This window comes from Mastomys coucha, unplaced genomic scaffold, assembly GCF_008632895.1.
Source record: "Mastomys coucha isolate ucsf_1 unplaced genomic scaffold, UCSF_Mcou_1 pScaffold2, whole genome shotgun sequence".
Lineage (NCBI taxonomy): Eukaryota > Metazoa > Chordata > Mammalia > Rodentia > Muridae > Mastomys > Mastomys coucha.
Window position 1 is genome coordinate 23496079 of NW_022196902.1, and position 20663 is coordinate 23516741.

Sequence of the window (20663 nt, forward strand, 5' to 3'; positions counted from 1 at the left end):
TTTTTTTTGAAAAGTCCTTTATTTTTTCCAGGGGAAACAATATTACAGTACCTACAAACAAAGAGGGAGGCCAGGTAGAGAATGGCTTAAGCTAGGAACTGCAGTCATTTGTCTACAGAGGCTGAAGCAGCAGTGCTGAGTTCAGAGCAGAGCTCAACACATTTGGAAGTAGCATGGGCTAAAACAGACCCAACCTTTGAGGATGTTTACTTGGGATGTTACATAGAAAATGCAGATAGCCAGTGTGGGGGTGTGCCAAAGTCCTAAGTTCCCAGGGAACTTTCTGTCTCCACCGCTACTGAAATGCTGGAGTGAAAGACCAGCCCAAGTACTTTGTGCTTCTGAGAGTCTAATTGTCTATTCACCTAACTAAACCCTATATTTTTTCAGACTGAGTATCACACTCAGAATCTCACACACACTGGTCCAGTGCCCTGACACTTGACAGTTATAATTTTTCTTAACTTTTTATTTTATCTTTTATAAGCAATACATATGACTGAGCTTTATGACTTCAGGGAAACAAACCATGAAATATCTAGAACCAAAAACTTCAACAGTTTAGAGCCAAAATTATATATTGAAAAATTCAACCTCTTTTCTTACCATGATGCCTCTGGGTTGAAAAGTAGTGTATGCAAGACTAAAACAAAACAAATAAACAAAAACCTGAAGTTCTAGAAAATATGTGAAACAAGTAAGAAAATGTTAGTAGGTAGAATATGCAGCAGAAAAGTGGCCAAGAGACCACAGTACGCAAGGAGATGGAATGTCAATCCACAGGCCTGACATTTAGAGCATCAGGCCATGCAAACCGGAACACTGGATTCCTGGTAGCTTTCAGGAGTCCCAGTAAAGAACCTCCCACATGGAGCAGCAATTTTCCAAAGGGTAAACTTGGCACGTTTCTCTCCAATTAATTGTGAATTTTATGTGGTCCATCGGTCAAAGCTCACAGGAAACTGATCTAGCATCTATAAATGCTAGACTCTCATAAACTAGCTGAAGGCTCTTTACTAACCAACAGCAAACAGACAGGTTCCAAGCGATGACTGTGGCCTCACAGACTCATTCCCCAACTCAGTGGGAAGTTTTCATCTGTAGGAGTACAAGGAGCTGCTACCTGTGTGTTAGTATCTGAAAAGTTACAAATAGGTCCTGGAATTGTTTCATAAATATTTGATGGGGATTCTTTGGGCTTTACCTTTAAGAGTAATATATTTAGGGAGATTGAAAGCAAGCAAAATATTATCAAGGAAGGATGGTTTAGTGTAGAAAGCCATAACATGTAGACCTTTTGAAGAGTTATCAAAACAGTTACTCCAGAGGAACTTGTCACACATAGTGAAAAGGCTGAGGGAAGAGACTGAGGGATTCCCCAGGGTCTTTCCATTGTCAGGGTGAATTGTGAAGATCTGGGTCTTTAATGATGTTTTCATCTTACCTTCCTAGTATACTGGCTACAAATTAAATGGAATACATAGAATTATTGAATAAACAGTGTAAAAGGACTATCAAAAATAAATAAATAAATAAAACACACTTGTCTGAGAGCAAACAAAGCATCTATCAGTGTCGGTGTCACATGCAAAACCTGTGTACCTCCATAAGTGTTCACCTCCACATGGCTGCTCTTGGCCCGCTATTCCCCTCCCGCTTCCTTCATAGATAGCGATTACTTATGCCTGAAGACACACCCAATGCCACTTCTCTAAACAATGTCTTGCTGGCTTGGACCCATGCTGACCTGGAACTCACAGAGCTCTGCTTGTCTCTGCCTCCCTACTAGTGGGATGAAAGATGTGAGCTACCATACTTTGCTAGCCAAGACTTTTTTGAAGTCCTTTTTATTGCCCTGCACCTCTGATGTTTGGCAATTGTTTCCAATACTTATCCACTGCATAGACACTATAAGCAATGTTATTATACTAGGTCATGAATTCATTTCTAGAAAGTCTTTTGTATACTACAGGGCAGACGAATACTTTGTAGCTAGAGAATGCAAAGGAAAAGGCTCAAGAGGGATATAACATTCTTTAAAAAAAGTTCTGTCAACTCCATCACAAAAGAAGGCATGCTGAGAAGCAAATTCAGTCTGATGAAGTCAGGTTTCAGTGGGCAAAAAGATGCATAGCTGACACAAAGGAAAGCAAACAACAGGGAACAGAGTGATGGAAGGTTACATCTCTGAACAAGTAGCTGTTGATGGAAGATTACATCTCTGAACAAGTAGCTGTTCATGGAAGATTACATCTCTGAACAAGTAGCTGTTTTTGAACAATGAAGGAAAGTCACCCAGAAGTGTCAAGGAGGCTGAGAGAAGGATGAGACAAGGACCGGCATACGCACAGCCTGTGGCACACTGGATAAGGTAGCTCGTGAAAGAGGCTAAGTCGATGCAATATTGTAGCTTCAGTCCATTTGTGGCTACATCAAATAAATGTGTTAACAACTGAAAAAGACAACATTTCTATGGCTCAGAGGATTTTTTTTTTTCGAGAGGGTTTCTCTGTGTAGCCTTGGCTGTCTTGGAACTCACTCTGTAGACCAGGCTGGCCTCGAACTCAGAAATCTGCCTGCCTCTGCCTCCCAAGTGCTGGCATTAAAGGTGTGTACCACCACCGCCAGGCTAAGCTCAGAGGAAATTGAAGGACAAGATAAATGACCTAATCCCATAGGAAGCAATCCTCTGAGATGCAGAACCATTACCAGTTGGCTCTGGAGCATCACAGAGAACTGTGAGCTGTACAACCAATCATTTCTGAACAGTCCCAAAAGATTTTAGAGGAAGAAGTTATAAAACTCATCTGTTTGTCAAAAACACACAAATAAAAAAAAAAAAAACCCACCAGATTGCTATGAAGAACATACTGAGCAGCTGATACCAATTCTCACCAAAATAAAGCAACATGGATTAGACAATGGGTTTGTTATCTTTTAATGATCAATTACTGGCTGCTAAAAGCTAGCCACTGTGGGTACTAAAATAAGGGCATGCTAGTGTAGGCATGATTTTGACAAGTGCTGCCAGGTTGGGTGGATTGAGACGGAGTTCAGAGAATGACATGTCAAGGTCTCAATAAGACCATGAAAATGTCTTATTTAACTAAAATCTGAAAAACCTTTCTACAGATGAGAATTTTTCAAATAAGGAACTAGGGACTCGGGGAGTTCCCTGGGATATCACAGAGCCAAGAAAGGTCAAGTCCAGGCTGGAAAAGGTCTATTGTGGTATCATGGAAACTCTAGTTCTCACAAGGTGGGCTAGACAAGGTTTTAGGCATGGTTCCTGTCTTAGAAAGTGGGGAAACTTTGTAGGCAGCTGACATGACTTGGAAAATGCCATTTCTTCTTACTTCTCAGCCTCCACAGAGAGTCATCTAATAGCCACATTACTGGGTACTGTTACTCTTCCTGTAAAGATAGCCCACAGAAAAACATCATAAAATGTCCTAGAGATACCCAGAGCTCTCTATGCAGGGAAAGAGATAAACTGCTGTTATCAGAAATGAGTAAACACAAGTATTTCACTGAGTGTTGCTCTCATGAACATGCAAAAACAGGTCTGCTGCTAGTAGGCTGCTTTCAGTTCTAAGAGAACACTACAAGAGGCCCATGGCATTCTCAAGAATCATGTCATTGCTACACCAGCATCTCCACAGGTACCATCAAGAGCACAGACTCCACTTGAAGTAGACATGAAAGACGGGTACTCATCTACAACAGATTCCACTAAAACACTTATATATTAAAACCAGTTTATAAAATTGCCAATTTATTTTTAAAATCCCTATCAGCAAAGAAAAATGTTAATACCACCAGGGGTACTCTAACTCCCAGTATTAACTATACATCCACTTCTTTAAATGAAATATAAAACAATAAAACATAGCCAGTCTGTCTGGGATGGTGTCCTGAGCAGACCTTGGGTGCAAGCTCCCCAGCCAGTCCCACAATACACAGAGGAAGCCCCACTCCCAGGACCACAGGATCCCAGAATCACAGGATCACAGAGACAGCTTGACTCTGAGGAGTTCTGACACGACCAGGATCACAGGAAGGACAGGCTCCAGTCAAATTTAGTAAGGGCAGGTAGCACTAGAGATAACCAGATGGCGGGGGTTGGGGGGGGGCAAGCGTAAGAAAATAAACAATACAAACCAAGGTCACTTGGCATCATGAGAACCCATTCTCCCACCATAGCAAGTCCTGGACACACCATCACACTGGAAAAGCATGATTCAGATATAAAATCACTTCTCATGGTGATGATACAGGACCTTAAGAAAGACATAAATAACACCCTCAAAGAAATGCAGGAGAACACAGGTAAACAGCTAGAAGCCCTTCAAGAAGAAACACAAAAATCTCTTAAAGAACTATAGGAAAACACAATCAAACAGGTAAAGGGAATGAGCAAAACCATCCAGAATCTAAAAATGGAAATGGAAACAATAAAAAAATCAGAAAGAGAGACAACCCTGGAGATACTAAACCTAGGAAAGAAATCAGGAGTTATAGATGCAAGCATCACCAACAGAATACAAGAGATAGAAGAGAGAATTTCAGGGGCAGAAGACACCATAGAAAACATTGACACAACAGTCAAAGAAAATGCAAAAAGCAAAAAGCAAAAAGCTCCTAACCCAAAACATCCAGGAAATCCAGGACGCAATGAGAAGACCAAACCTTAGGATAATAGGTATAGAAGAGAGTGAAGACTCCCAAGGTAATGGGCCAGTAAATATCTTCAACAAAAATCATAGGAGAAAACTTCCCTAACCTAAAGAAAGAGATGCCCATGAACATACAAGAAGCCTACAAAACACCAAATAGACTGGACCAGAAAAGAAATTCCTCCCATCACATAATAATCAAAACACCAAATGCACTAAACAAAGAAAGAATTTTAAAAGCAGTAAGGGAAAAAGGTCAAGTAACATATAATGGCAGGCCTATCAGAATTACACCAGACTTCTCACCAGAGACTATGAAAGCTAGAAGATCCTGAGCAGATGTCATACAGACCCTACAAGAACACAAATGCCAGCCCAGGCTACTATACCCAGCAAAACTCTCAATTACCATAGTTGGAGAAAACAAGATATTCCATGATAAAACAAAATTTACACAATATCTTTCCACAAATTCCACCCTACAAAGCATAATCAACATCAACATATGGAGCAAAACTACACCCTAGAAGAAGCAAGAAAGTAATCTTTCAACAAATCCACACAAACCTAATTCTACTTCTTACAACAAAAACAACAGGAAGTGACAATTGCTTTTTCTTAATATCTTAATATGAAAATAAATATTACTAACATATCCTAAGAGCTGAGAATAAAGTCACTCACTCAAGTCAAATAGCTTTGACCATAGCAGGAAGTCTGTACCCAAAAATCGTGCCTACAATTCATTTCTTGGTGCAGCAGAACTATCAACTCTCAGCTTAGCTACGATGGAGGCAAAATCCTTTGGTGATGTGAGGGTCATTGAAGTACAGCCTTATTACAATGAAATCCAATGTCTAAAAATTGTTCTTATTTTGGGCTTGTACCACAGTAAGAGCCAAGATTTTAAACTCTACTAAATACAAAACAAACAAACAAAAAGAAAAAAAAGATTCATTCTCCTCTGGTCTTGCAGAGCATCAATGGGAGAAAAGGCCCTTGGTCCCATGAAGGCTCTATTCCCCAATGTAGAGGAATGCTAGGGCAGGGAGGCAGCGGTGAATGGGTGGATGGGGAACACCCTCCTAGAAGCAGGGGGGGACAACAAGATAGGGGTTTCTGAGGGGGGAATCAGGAAAGAGGACACCATTTGAAATATAAATAAATAAAATATCCAATAAAAAAAAAACAAACATAAAAAAAAAATGTTTATTAGCCGGGTGGTGGTGGAGCACACCTTTGATCCTAGCACTTGGGAGGCAGAGGCAGGCGGATTTCTGAGTTCGAGGCCAGCCTGGTCTACAGAGTAAGTTCCAGGTCAGCCAGAGCTATACAGAGAAACCCTGTCTCGAAAAAAAAAAAAAGTTTAGTAAACTGAAACATGCAAGGATTCTTCAACTACCTTTAGACAGATCACATGAGGCATATTATAATAATATTTAATAGTTATAAAAGTTTCTAGAAATGAATAATTAAATTTTTAGAATTAAAATTCTGAGTTTAGAATTGTAAACTTAGCTACTAAAATTTTTAAATGAATTTTTCATAAGACTACAATTGAAGTTTTCTACTATGGAAGAGGATTCTCTATTTTGACATTGTATCTGGAAGATCCTAGGAAGGTAGTAGGAGTCAAAGCTTCGATGTTGAACAAAGTAGGAAGAAGGCCTAGCCATACTCCTTGCTAGTTAGCTGTGGGACTGTGGTAGTTACTGTGTGATGAAATCTGGTTGACTGCTTGTGAAGATGAGAAAGGCAGTAACCAGCTTCCTCAGGGGGCTGTCATGAGAACTTAAAACAGACAGATTTTAAAAGCAACTAGCACTGTGAATGAGTAGCTACAGAGAACCCGCATACCACCAAGCTATACAACACATTACAGACCTAAAATGGCCAGGCCATACATGATCTACTGTGGCACATGCCCTGCTTGATGAACACTACTATACTTCTGCCATTACAGAGAGGTCGGTCAGTCTTCTAATCTTCCTGAAAGATGTCTCTGATGGATGGTCCCTATTGGCCAACAAGCCTAATCTCATACCTCCTCCTCAATCCTAAAAACATCCTTCTCAGAATTCTATAATCTTCCTCATGGCATAGCAAGGATTTCTGGCTTCCCTTTTAGTCAAGGCTCCAAAAGAATTGTCTAGAATCTTGGACTCCACTAACATACAACAGGCTTCTCCCACCTGTGCACAGGAGCTGCTCTTATTCATTCATTGGTGACCTCCAAGCAGTTGTGTGTGGGGGCGGGGTCGTGTATGTGTGCACATGGTTGTGTATATATGTGCCTGTGTCACTGTGTGTTTGTATGTGGTCATGTATGTGTGTATGAGGTCATGTATATATGTGTCTGTGTCCATATGTGTGTATATAGTCATGTGTCTGTGTATATGCATGTGTGTATATAGTTATATATGTGCATGTATGTGTGTGTGGTCATGTGTGTGTGTATATGTGTGGTCATGTGTGTGTGTGAGGTCAGGTGTGTGTGTCTGGGGTCATGTGTGTGTGTCTGTGTGAGTGTATGTGTGTATGTGTGTGTTTGTGTCCCAGCTTTGGGATTATGAGTGCTTGCCACCATGCTTGACTTTTCTTACATGAGTTCTGGGACTTGAACTCAGGTCCTTATACTTGCAGGTGTAGATAGCTCTGTCGGCAGAGCTATCTCTACAGTTTTCAAATGGCCAGTCCTAGTGGATGTTTTTTAGTCTTCACCATGAGCACATGGTCAAGCTGCAGGCTATCAACTCAGGTTCAATCTTCATCTTCACTTACTCTCTGCTATTGCTTTCTAAACTGCTGAGCCTTCCTTCTGCCTTGACGCATTCTGTTTATGTGGTTGCCATGACTCCTCCTCGTTTGTGTTCCTGCTTCCCTTTCTGTACTAGACCACTAAGTGCTGAAGTTTCAGCTTGGTTCCTTACTCCCAAGTTCTATTCTATGTTGACTTTATGCCCTCTGAATATATGATCATATCCCTTCCCATGGTTGGGGCCAAGACTCTTAAGCTTTCATGTCAACCCAAACCCACTCTGTTTTCTCTCTAGCCTCCCACATCCAACTGTGAATTTAGTGGTCCCACTGGATATCTCACAAGCATCCCAAGCCTAGCACATGGCCACTTATATCATTAGATTCCTTCTCAAAACTGCTATTTTTATAGTTTCCTCTTAATGGTTATTCCATATATCTAGCTGCCTCACATGACTGTCCTTATAAATCTCTTCTTTCTTGAATGTTTCTCCTTTAAAGCACTCTGTTCAAGATTCCCCGACAGCCCTGCAAATACAGGAGGAAGGTTTTTGTCACTTTATGGTCTCTTCAGCTAAGCATTTCCCCTAGCTAGACAAGAATCTCTTTTTCTCTGTCCAGAGCTCAAGTTCTAAATCCAAAGATTACCTCTAGAGTTCCCATTCATAATCAGGTTATTAAACACTAATGATACTTATTGTCCCTGGTATAAAGAATATCACATGACATTTAAGTGTCATTTCTGACCAGAGTTCTTCCTGGAACATCCCTCCTATGTAGAGTACCTGCTGCCCTTCTAAGTACTTTTGATAATAGTCCATTACGTTCCCCAGAGCAAGCACACTTTAAATGGTTAGAGCATTTGTGTTTTGCTTAGTTTAATGTCTCTATGGAAAGTTCACTCCAGCAAGGAGCAGGTTTGCTTTGCTCGCCACTGTGCCCTCTGGGCACAACAGGTACATACAAGTAGTAGAGACCTTTCACCCTGTAACACAGATGATGCCACATTTCAAATCTGAACACTGTAGAATGCTAACAAATGCTCACATTGTTTGAGTCAAAGAACTGGAAGGGATCTTACATAACTAAGTTGCACCAGATAACATAAACACCAAATGATTTCTCCCATGCATTAGGGGAGATTAAGAATGAAGTAGATAAGATTATATGTGTTAGGTTCATAACTCAATTGATCACTTCACAATTTCAATGATCTGTTAAAGATATTATAAACAGGGGCTAGAGAGATGGCACCATGTTTAAGAGTATTGTTTTCCCCAGCACTCATATGGTACTCACAACCTCTCTAACTCTATCTCCAGAAAATTTGATGCCCTATTTTGACCTCTACACATACCATGCATAGACATATATGCAGGTAAAATACCCATACATAAACTAAAATAAATACTTAAAAAAATAATATAAATATGTATATTTCATATATTATCTTAATATTTTAAATATTAAAATATATTCTTATAAAAAATAACCTGCTTGCATGTATCTTAATGAATTTGCATATATGTATAATGTACTTGCATATATTACTGTGTCTTGTTTTTGTTTTTGTTTTTATTTTTGTTTTTGAGACAGGCCTTCTCTGTGAAGCCCAGGCTATCCTGGAACTCACTCTGTACACCAGGCTGGTCTCCACCTCACAGAGATCTGCCTACCTCTGCCTCCTGGGTGTTGGGATTAAAGGCATATGCCACCACCCAGATCTTATCTCATTTTTACACCTCAAATATACTCACCTTTAAATCTTTTTTCAGGTTTATCTTTTATATACATGAGTCTTTGCTTGCATGTATGAATGTGTACCATGTGCAATTCTCATGTGAGAAGAGAGTTCCAGATGCTCTGGAATTGCATTAGATTGTGAGCAGTCAAGTTGACACTTCAAGAGCAGAAAGAGCAGCAAGTGCTCTTAACCTCTGAGCCATCTCTGCAGCTCCCCATTACACCTACTTCTATAAAGAAAAAATATCCAAATTATATATACCTGCTGTTATGGTTTTAAAATTTTAAATTCTCAGCCAGGGGTGGTGGCACACACCTTTAATTCCAGCACTTAGGAGGTAGAGGCAGGTGAATATCTGTGAGTTCCAGGTCAGCCAGGGCTATGTAGAGTAATCCTGTCACAAAACAAGCAAACAAACAAACAAAAATTAAATTCTCTGGTTATCTATCTTAAATTGTTGGGTTAACAAAGTTAAAGGAAATGTAGAAGGGAGGGAGGGAGGAAAGGAAGGAGGGAGGGAAGAAAGAAAATGGAACCATTAAAATGGAGATTGTTTTCACCAGAAATCCCAGTAGCATCTGTTCAGTTTTCTGGAAACAATGACTCCATCAGCAGTCTGTTTCTATGGCTGATGAAATTACCCTGAAATATCACAGTACATCTGCCTCATATCATACATTATGTAACACCTAAAACAAACCCCCTATAGATATGAACTGTAAAGTATATGTTCTGCATAGTTGTCACAATTAACCCAGACAGTCTCACATGGGTAGAAAATGAGGGGAATGAGAGTTGATGCAAATCACCCACAGCTGCTACTGGATGTAAATGACTTCATGTGTTCCAAAGGGGATCTATTTTGGTTCAATTCTGTTGCATAGTATAGATGTATTCTGTATGGTTAAATGTGTTTAAATATGTGGTCAAATTATATTTGCAAAAGCTAGAGTAATCATTCATTGACATAATGTTTTTCTTTAGTTTAGAAAATATTTAAAACACAAATAAATGGCTATTAAGTACCTCATAAATTCAAATAGTTACAATTTGTCCATCTACCTTACCAAATGTTCTAATAAATAAAACTCTTAGAAACGTTTGAAGTTTTATTAATTTAATCCATATGCATCTGAGGGCTTTGCATATCTAAACAACCTAGGCCACCATTCTCTGTACCTAAACACTTCCTATCTCGACTTACAGCCATTAAGCCACATTCTCCATCTTCCTAACTCCAAGTCATCTATGATTTTTCTTCAAATAAAATCAGTTGCGTATGCAAGTAACAGAATGTATTGAGCAGAGACCCTTTCCTTCTTCCCCACAGCCACTAGATGCTGTCTTGCTTCAGAACAAACATAAAAGTTCCTCATTCAATTCACCCTCACCCCAACTCCCTCCTGAAACACTGAGATGGGTGTTCCCTGTTGCTGGCATCTTCACTTTTTGGCTTGATTCGGAACTAACCTGTACCTTCCAAGGTCTCCTTAAACCTGGCCTGCTACACATTCCAGCTTAGTCTTGATTTAGGTGTGAGATGGGAGAAGTGAAAACAAGCACACAGTGCTGCTGTCTGCTCAACAAGAATGGACCACCAAAGACAGGGCAAAGACCAGAAGCACCATACTAAACTAATTCTGTCAGACATTTCTCATTGATGGCTCCTAGTCTTTATCTATCCATAGAATCATGCATGAACAAAGGACAAAAACAGAGAAGTGAAACTGTTGGGGAGAGGCAACTAACAGGAGGGAAAGGCAAAGAAAGAGAGTAGTAGGTGTTAGGGAGGAGTGGAATCAAAGTGTACTATATACTGACATGAAGACGTCTGACGAAACATTACATAATAGAAATGTAAAATAAGGATAAGTGCGCCCCAAAGTGAGACATGACCATCTTGTTCATGTAGTATCTATATTGAACTATAAACAAAGAAAAAGAAAAGAGTATAAAAATGCCCCCACAGCCAAAGGCTGTCAGCACTTCCATGTCAGATATAACTAGGCTGGAAGATCCTACACTGAATACACCAAAATAAACAACAAGCGAATTGCTGTCAAACCACACAAAGACAAGGTCAGAAGACTCTGTTGTTCCTGTGTCAGGCAGTTTCTTCAAAACCATAGCATCTCCAGTTTGTTCCAAAGTTCTTAACAAAACCTTAAGTGAAAAATCACAATTACAAATCTAGTACTTACATTTAATTGCTTTATCATTTAATGGTGATTCTTACTTATCCTTGTACTTTGAACTCAAAAGGTTCTATAAAATCTTTTGGAAATCAGCATGGCTTCATGAAGAACAGAGTGATCAAATGTGGTAGAGAGGCCAGATAAAAGGGCCAATCCCTTATGTGACCCGAGCTAGTAGCGAACCACATCTAAGGTGTAACAACTCTGTCAATAAGGATGATAATGGGAACTGCTCTGTAAGGCTATTATGAGGTTATACAGAATGCAAATCATCTCTATCAAATAGTGAATGATCTACAAACTATTATTCACAGCAGACAAATCACTCACAACTGATGAATATGACACACAGGCTCAGGGTTTTGTAAGGAACCAAGAAACTGGAAAGAACTAACAGTAAATAATACGTTACAAATAAGGCAGAGAAAAGGACAGCGTTACTGGTTATACTCCAAGAATGACTGTGTCAAGGATCCCAAGAGAGGTTTAGAATGGTCCTTAAGGCCCTTAACATTCTCAAGGTCCACTAAAAAGAAGAATGAAACTGGAGCAGCCTCCAGAGGCGATGCCCCAACACAGGATGGGTTTTCTGAAGTGATATACATATTACAGGATATAGCAAGAGCATGCTGAAGAATGCAAGAAAAAAAAAGAGGTTTTGAAAGGGGAGCAAAGTATAAGAAACAGAAATCAAGGGAAGAGATCAAAACAGTGGGGATAAGAGGGAGCCAACTGATGCTAAATCCCAAGTAGGACACAAGTGGAGTTGTCTGGACCTCGTCAACAGAGATGCTGGCCCACAGTCAGCACTTAAGACGCGATGATGGTGGGAGGACTGATGCTTAGTGAAATGTTCAGATGCATCCTAAAGATGAGTATGGTAGTATACATCTGTAATTTCAGCACTCACAAACCTGAGGCAGGGGCATGGTAAGTTTGAGGCCAGTGTGGACTGTATGGAGGGAGTTTGAAAAAAAAAATGAAAAGAGTGGAAATGGGATTTCTGCTAAAATCATCCATCAACCAGGAAGAGACCCTTAGCAGGAGTCAAAATGATCAGCACCTAGACTTTATTGAGCCATGAGAAGGAATGGTTTAAGCAGCACAGTCTAGAGTACTTTTGTTCCAAGCAGCAAATATCATGGAAGACATGTACGCATCTGCCACCTTTCACTGTTACTGGCACAACGAGTTTCACTAAAATAAAACTGGGTTGTGGACTGGAGCTTTGTGCTTCAGCTGTGAAACGTCATAGCTGCTACTTGAAACTTAACCATTGTTATATAAGTCCCTTTGGTTAGTATCTTGGGAATGAGTTTGCTTTATACCTTTGAGTGTCTTTGAAATTATTTCTCTAACAGGCCTTAATGTAAAAATTTTAAAGCATGGTACACAATAAAAATTATTTAGTGTTTGTGTGTGTGTGCATGTGTGTGTATATATACTTAAAATATGTATAAGGAAAATTTCACAAACTGTTTATTTTAATACTACTAACTACTATTTCTACTTCATCCAGGTTACCCACTCTAAACCATTATGTCCTAATCTGTTAATGTGGTTAAGAAAATAAGAAGTAATCTGAATAGGCATTTCCCTAAAGCAGTTGTATAATGACCAACAAATATATAAAAATGGGTCTCTTCAGATGAGTCAACATGTGAAGGCGCCTACAATCAAGCATGATGACAACCACAATGGCTCACATCATCAAACATGATGCAAGTAAATAAAAGTAAAGCTAACAACACAGAAATACAAATGTCCAACATCATTAAGCATGAAATTTAAAGAAAATGAAATTTAAAAAATATAATGAGATAGCATGCAACCACACTGTGAATGAGTGACAGTGGGGAGAACAGAAGACAGAAAATTCACACATGCCATTGGTAGGACTGACAAGTTATACAACCACTATGGAAACCAGAAGAGAAGCCTCTCCAAAGCCTAGGTCCAGCCAAACAAAGAGCACTCTTAGGATCCTAGCATTTGGGAATCTGAGACAGAATGACTGGAAGTTCAAGGCGATCCTCAACTATCCAGGAGCTTTAAGGCAGCCTGGGCTTCAAGAGAACCAGTCAAGTGGATAATAGAGAATATTTTGAATACAAAGAAATAAATACAATAAATGTTTGTGGTTATAAACATGTCAGTTACTCTGATTTGATCATTATATAGTATATACATGCATTGAAATGTTACCCTATACCTCATAAATAGATATGATTATGTGTCAATTAAAGATTTTAACTGCTGCTTTCATCTACTGAATTGAACTCATGACCTACCTCTCCCTAGTGGGTTGTAACCTACAGCTTAAAAAGCAAAGAGGTACTTGGGATTCAATCAAATTGCTCAACCTGCTCCTTAAAGGGATGCAAAACACATGATTCTAACTGCTAATGGCTAAGGATTCACCAGCTCCTTCTTAATCACTAGAAAAAAGTTAATGATTTTCAGGAAACATTAGCAGGTCATACTTGACTGTAGATGTTTTCCCCAGTAATGAACAGTATTAATATGTAAATATTCCCTTAAGAGCTGCCTGGTCTGATAGAAAAAAAGAAAAGATTAAAGTCTGATTAGTAAACCAGCCAAAGAAAGCAATGCTTATGAAATATTCTTAATAGTTTTAAGATTAATAAAATCACTGAGTACGGCAAACCTTATGGTGATAAAATTAAGGCTCACTATCCATTTATAGTCTACATTTAAGATGATGTTTGGCATAATCTGTCTTCCACATGGTCACTAACTATTTAACACTGGTTATGTGCCAAAGACTGTGTTAGCTCATGGAAGGCGCTCTAAACCATTAAGAGTCTTCTCCTGCCAGGTGGCATTTTGAGAGGAGGTGGACTATAAACTATAAACAAATGAGAACTATGCTGAATGTACTGCAGACCCCTTAGGCAGAGCTGCGGGCCACTCCGAGCATGTCACCCAACAAGGAACCTGAACAACAGATTCATCACGTGTATTCAAGCTACTCAAAAGATCAATGTGCACATAAAGCAAATGTTTGCAAAGGCATCTTGTAAAGCACCAGTAAATGCTCACACACACCACTATCTCGTGGGAGCAGCAAGCACAGTGAAGCTGACAGAGTAAAATGAACTAGCAAGAAGTATAAACTTAACAGTGACTATCTTCTTAAAATTGTGTCATTTGCTTTTCAAGTATCAATAGAGTGAAAACATGTGATCTGAAAGAATATCTGAGTCCAACTGGTAGTCAGTATCTCCTAAAACTTCAAATGGACACTCAAATGATGGCCAGCAGGATGAAACTGCCCACAGACTTAAGTTTAAAAGGACAACAGTTCACATGACACCACTCTGCTCTGAGCATGTGGGGAGGAAGAGCATGCCCCTTTGTCCTCATCCAATTTGGCAGCATAGTCAGTTATAACTTGTGTCAGATATATTTCTGTATTCATGTCTATTATGAGAAACCAGTCACTTTGAAGAAGATTGAATTCAAAACCCTGTCAGAGAGGTGAAACATGCAAACTGTGTTTCCTATCTCTGTGGTTGGTTAATATCAAATAGTAACAATATTATAGATGGATTTACTTGGTTAAACATAGTACAGGATACCTTCAGAGTACAAACAAAATACTTTACAAAGGTCTTTTATAAACAACTTGAAATTCTTGAAGCTAGAGTGAATTTTTTCCATTTTAACTTAAAATGGGTTAAGTTGGTTTTAGGCTGCCAGGATTCCCCATGGATGTCTGTTCCACCCACAGTATGAGGAACGGCAAGTCACATAGCCTGAGTTAACCTACAAAAGAACTCTTCAGACTTTTCCAACCTATAACATTATACTTTTTAACCTGAGAAATTTGTACATGACTTTAGATATGTAGGTATTATAAACACAAATATAGATTAAATATTTACTGATAACAAATCATCCATTCACTTTAAAATAATTTTGGCATTTATATAATTTTACCATTTATTAAAGAGGAAGACAACTTTGTATATTAATGAGACAGATGAATTTGTTTATTTTTATATAAATAAATAACTCTTATCTGGTAATTGGACATTTAGCATTTCCAATATTCTTCAGAAAAGACCTACATTTTTATTTTACAATTGTCAAGGCTGAGAATGCCACTCCATAAATACACAGCACAAAGGGTACAGGTATGTTTAAGGCCATTGCTGAAACCATTACATTGTACATTCTGCCCTAATCCCAAGCTTAGATCTACACAATTTTTTTAAGTTAAACTCAGCTCAGCAATTCAAACTGCAATTTTAAAAAACAAGCATTATGGTTTGAAGTGATGACTCAGTAGTTAAGATCACATATCATTCTCGCTGAGGACCTAAGTTCAATTCCTATCACTCACATCTGGAAGCTCACAACTGCCTGTAACTCCACCTCCAGGGAACCCAACATCCCTCCACTCTTTTCATTCATATGGAGACATATATATATATACATAAATAATAATAATCATACTTTTAAAAATCAAGCATTATAACACAGTATAATCCAGACATACTAACTTGATACTTAGATGCTAAGGAATAAGAGTAGGGAAATACTGTAGTCTTTGTTTTCTATAATTAAACTGTGTTTCTACAAAAGCAGAGCCCCTGTATATACAGTAAACACACTGCAGCTCACAACATTCCGCAGTCTCAAATAGGAGCTGAGGTGTTTTAGGCAACAGTGCCCAGCACTGGATGGCACCACAGCATACACCAATGTACTCTGTGTTTGGATCCAAGGCTGTAGGGAAGCTATAGAGCAGGGTCAAGCCCCTCAAAACTCCTCTGAACTCATTTTAAGTTTTATTTCAGTTACACTTTGGTCATTCTAAGTTGAGAAACCTTTTCTTGTGCCATGTTTTTCAAGACCCCCTGCATTTATTAATCAGGGGTGCGCCTATAGTTTAAGAAGCTGTGTTCTACAAGACGCTCTTAGCCGAAAGGTGCCACATGGCTTTGAGCGGGGTTGTGGGGCATATCCTCTAGATGGGAACAGACAATGCTGGGCTCAGATGTTGCTTTCTGCCTACCTGATATCAACATCTTTAGGTCACAATTTACATAAGAGCCAAATCCCAGTCAGGAACAAAGATTTGTATTTATCAGATGTTTGGTATAAAGATTATATGGATCCATTTTCACAAGCCTTTCTTACATCAAGGCATGGAGTAAGAGATTCATAGTTACACTGAATCCTGGAAAAAGATGGTGATCACAGATAAAGGTAACAAGTCCAGGCCTCTGGCTACCTCCACAGCTTCCTGGGAGTGCAGAGAGTCTACATTTCAGGAATGCCTCGCTAATATATGACAGTGACTTTGATTACTAGTCCCTGACTACTAAGTACCCTGGGGTTAAGCCAGTAGTATATCATTAATACTTTTGACTCATGGACATGGGGCCCAACTATTAAATACATGTGAAACTCAGATTCCTCAAGGCCATTTGAGCTGTATAATTCTACTTTATAATTTTCTACTCCCTAACTGCACTACCTAAGTGCCTCTGGAGAGCTCGTGATTCTGATTTGGTTTATTATATAAGAGTTCCCTCCCTGACCTCAACAACAGAAGCAGTTCACCAGATGAGACCAGTCTGTGGGGATGAAGACCAGGTGAGGATCAAAGTGCAAGCAGCCATCAGAGGAGGGCCTGGAATTAACTGTACGCATCCATTCACTGCACTGGGCAATCTTCCTCTCTACACAGCTGTCTTGGTTTCTTTCTATTGGAATGGGAAAGTTTACCATGAATCTTTAAGAAAGACATGAATATATATATTATGTTTCTTTATTTGTTTCTTTTCAAGATAGAGTCTCACTATTTAGCTGTTGCTGTCCTGGAACTCACTATGTAGACCAGGCTGACCTCAAACTCACAGAGATCCATCTGCCTCTGCTTCCTGAGTGATGGGATTAAAAGTGTGTTACTACTATGCCTGGCTGGAGAGACGGCTCAGTGGTTATAAGAAATGATACAATAAAAACTTCACAGTGTAATATTTGTGTTTAGCAACTGGAGAAATGTAAAGGACATTTCAAGGATAAGTGACTGTTACACATCGGTAACTGGGACACTCAGAATTGCAAAGGGTGGGGCAGAGGTTGGCAGTGGGAGTGCAGTTTTAGTTATCAGGCGTGTGCTCTGTACTCTGCATCCTCTATCATTGTAGCTGCTGACAGAGGGGGTTGGGATGATACTGCCAGCCCTGACAGGGGCAGGTAAGAGAAGAGAGTGGGTGAGAGGGGCAGTTGTGGTTTTGGTGATAAGCAAAGATAAGGCAGCGAGCCAGCAAGTCCACAGAAGGCAGACTGCTGGGTAGAGCTTGGTTACTCTGGGGGTGTTTGCCAGGCCTCCCAGACCTTCTAGAGGTAAAAAGTAACTTCCTAGAACCCTCCTGTGGTCTTCCCACAACCCTCCCATAGTCCTGCTGGAGCCTCCCAGAAGGTCCAGGAACCTCCCGGAATATACCACTTGCTTTAATGTCATCAAGTAACCATTGATCCTGAAACATTATATTTTCAAACGACGTAAAAAAACTCTTCCACTTTTTATTTTCTGAGTATGGGTATGGGCAGGTGCATGTCTCAGCACTTGTCGGGAGATAAGAGAGCAAACCGTAGGAGCTATGCAGTATCTCCTATCATGTTCTCATGGATGAAATTCAAGTCATCAGCACTGTCAGAACATTTAGAGATGGGCTTGAGGTACAGTTTAGTAGTAGTGTGTATGTTTAGAATATTGGAGACCCTGGGAACAACCCTTAATACCACACATACACAGACACATACATACACAAATACACACACATGCACATGCAACACACACATATCACACAAACACACTACAGACATACAACACAACACACACATATAGGCAAACACAACACATACACAAACACTACACACAACACATATATACAAACATGCAGCACACACAAACACAAAACACAGACACTCACATACCACATACACACACACAAACGCACCCCCACACACATACACATATATGCACAGGCACACATATACACACATACACACAGGAACAAACATGAAAATCACAGGGTGCAAACAATATCAAATAAACATGGGAGTGGGGGATCCCATTTGGCACAAAAGTAAGAAATATCCACATTTTAACAATGGAAAGTCAGGCAAACAGGATCACCATATTTAAATATCATCCCAGAGAACAGCAGTACAAGGAATAAACTTATTTAATAACTTTGTTCTTTATCTGGTGAGTTTTGTTTATTTCTATTATAGATGTTTTAAGGTTATTTTTTTTTATTTTTTCCTTTCTTTCTTCTTCCTTCCTTCCTTCCTACCTTCCTTCTTTCCTTTCTTTTTGAGAATGGGTCTCACTGTATTACCCTTGTCTGGCTAGGGAATTGCTATGTAGACAGACTGTTCTGAAACATGTAGGGACCCTGTTGCCTCTGAATCCTGAGTGCTGGGATTACAGGTATGCATGACATGCCTAGGTTTTCATTTACTTTTTCAAGATTTGTTAAGGATCAAGAGGCAGAGCGGACCTTGAGTGCGAACTCTACAGCCAGTCCCACACACCCAGAGGAAGATCCACTCCTAGGTGCTTTAACACACCCAGGATCAGAGGATCAAAGGAGGATACAACATCTGCCTCAATGTCTGAAGTAACTGGGACCAATGGGACCCAGGAATTCTGCCTGACCAGTGGCATGGGTTCCTTCTGGTCTGGGCCAGTGCCCTGAGCAGATCTTGGGTGCGAATTCCTGCAGCCAGTCCTACAACAACCAGAGAAGGCTCCACTTCCAGGAATTCTAACACACCCAGGATCATAGGATCAGGGGTGCCCTGAGCAACCCCTGGGCACTAACTCTGAAGCCCAGTCCCATGACACCCAGAAAAAGCTCTACTCCCAGGCACTCTAACATGCCAAGGTCTATAGGATCCCAGGATCCCAGGATGTCAGGATGCCAGGATCCCAGGAACTTGGTCACACCAGGACCTCAGTGTCCCAGAGACAGCTTGACTCCCAGGAACTCTGACACACCGAGGATCGAGGATCACAGGATAATAGAATCCCAGAATCACAGGATCACAGAAACAGCTGACCTCTAAGGACTTTTGACACAACCGGGATCACAGGAAGAACAGGATCCAGTCAGATATAGTGAGGGCAGGTAGTACTAGAGATAATCAGATGGCAGGGGGTGTACCGTTCCAGCTGACCCCATTGGGACCCCTCAATGAACTCCCGAGGCAGCGGCTCGGCTCGGCCCACCAGGTGTCTGGAGCCAGCTCCAGGGATTAAGCCAGAACCGGGAGCCCAGAATTCAAAATGAACTAAAACTTTAATCCGCTTTCCTGCCTGGAGTCCTCACTTGCAGGGGCTTATTTACATGACTGATATGTACTGATATGCTTGTTCCCTGTTCTCACTTATATGCTAAAAGACATAAGACTGTTTTGCCTCAGGTATAAATATCCGGATTCACTAAGTAAAGATTACACCTTGATAAGCATCTACTTGGTGTCGTTCCTTGTCTCTCCTAACCCACTTATTTCCACAGAGTCTCGACTTCCCCAGTTCGTGAATCACCCATGGTATGAACTGAAACTGCGGGTCAGTTTCCTTCAGATGGCGCCACACGTGGACCGCGGACACGGGAGAATTTGAGGGGCCCTACCGCAGGATACAGAGCTCTGGTTTATTAAAGGAAAGGCGGATCCAGATTATTGTAGTCGTTCTCACGGTAAGATTTGGTTAGCGCTGACTGGGATTCCGTGTGAGGCTACGGGGAATGCTAGGCAGAAACTTAGGTATTTGCCCGATACCTTAGAAGCCTAGGGAAAAAATTTGACGGTAGGTCGTAAGCATGGGTGCCCAGATTTCTAAATCAGCTTCCCGGAACGTGGGAAGGCTGCTGGAGGAGAAAGGAGTAAGGGTTAGAATTTCCGCATTAAGAGAGCTAGCAGAGCTGGTAGAAGGCTTTTGTCCTTGGGTAAAAGGCATGAGTCGTTTGGATTTGAAATCATGGGAAAGGATAGGAAACGCTCTGGAGAAAAACAAGGTGGATGGATTTCCCCTTCACCTTTGGGGAATGGTCTTGGATATCTTAAGGGAGAAGGTAAAGACCGAACAAAAGGGAGTACATTCAGCTAGGTACATCAGCCTTTCGGCATCAGAGCTGACAGGCTATAGCTTGACCGAGATAGGTCAGGATTTCCTGGACTCCAGCTCTACGGACAGCGAGGAGAGTCAAACTTCCTCCGTAGGTAGTCAAACCTCTACTG

At 40.3% G+C, this 20663-nt stretch overlaps 1 protein-coding gene across 3 annotated transcripts in view; it reads right to left on the reverse strand.

Moving 5' to 3' along the window:
• The window catches only part of Ncoa7 (nuclear receptor coactivator 7), a 187555-nt gene that overhangs the window by 116011 nt on the left and 50881 nt on the right, over positions 1-20663 (reverse strand). The gene's annotated exons all lie outside the window — the stretch shown is intronic.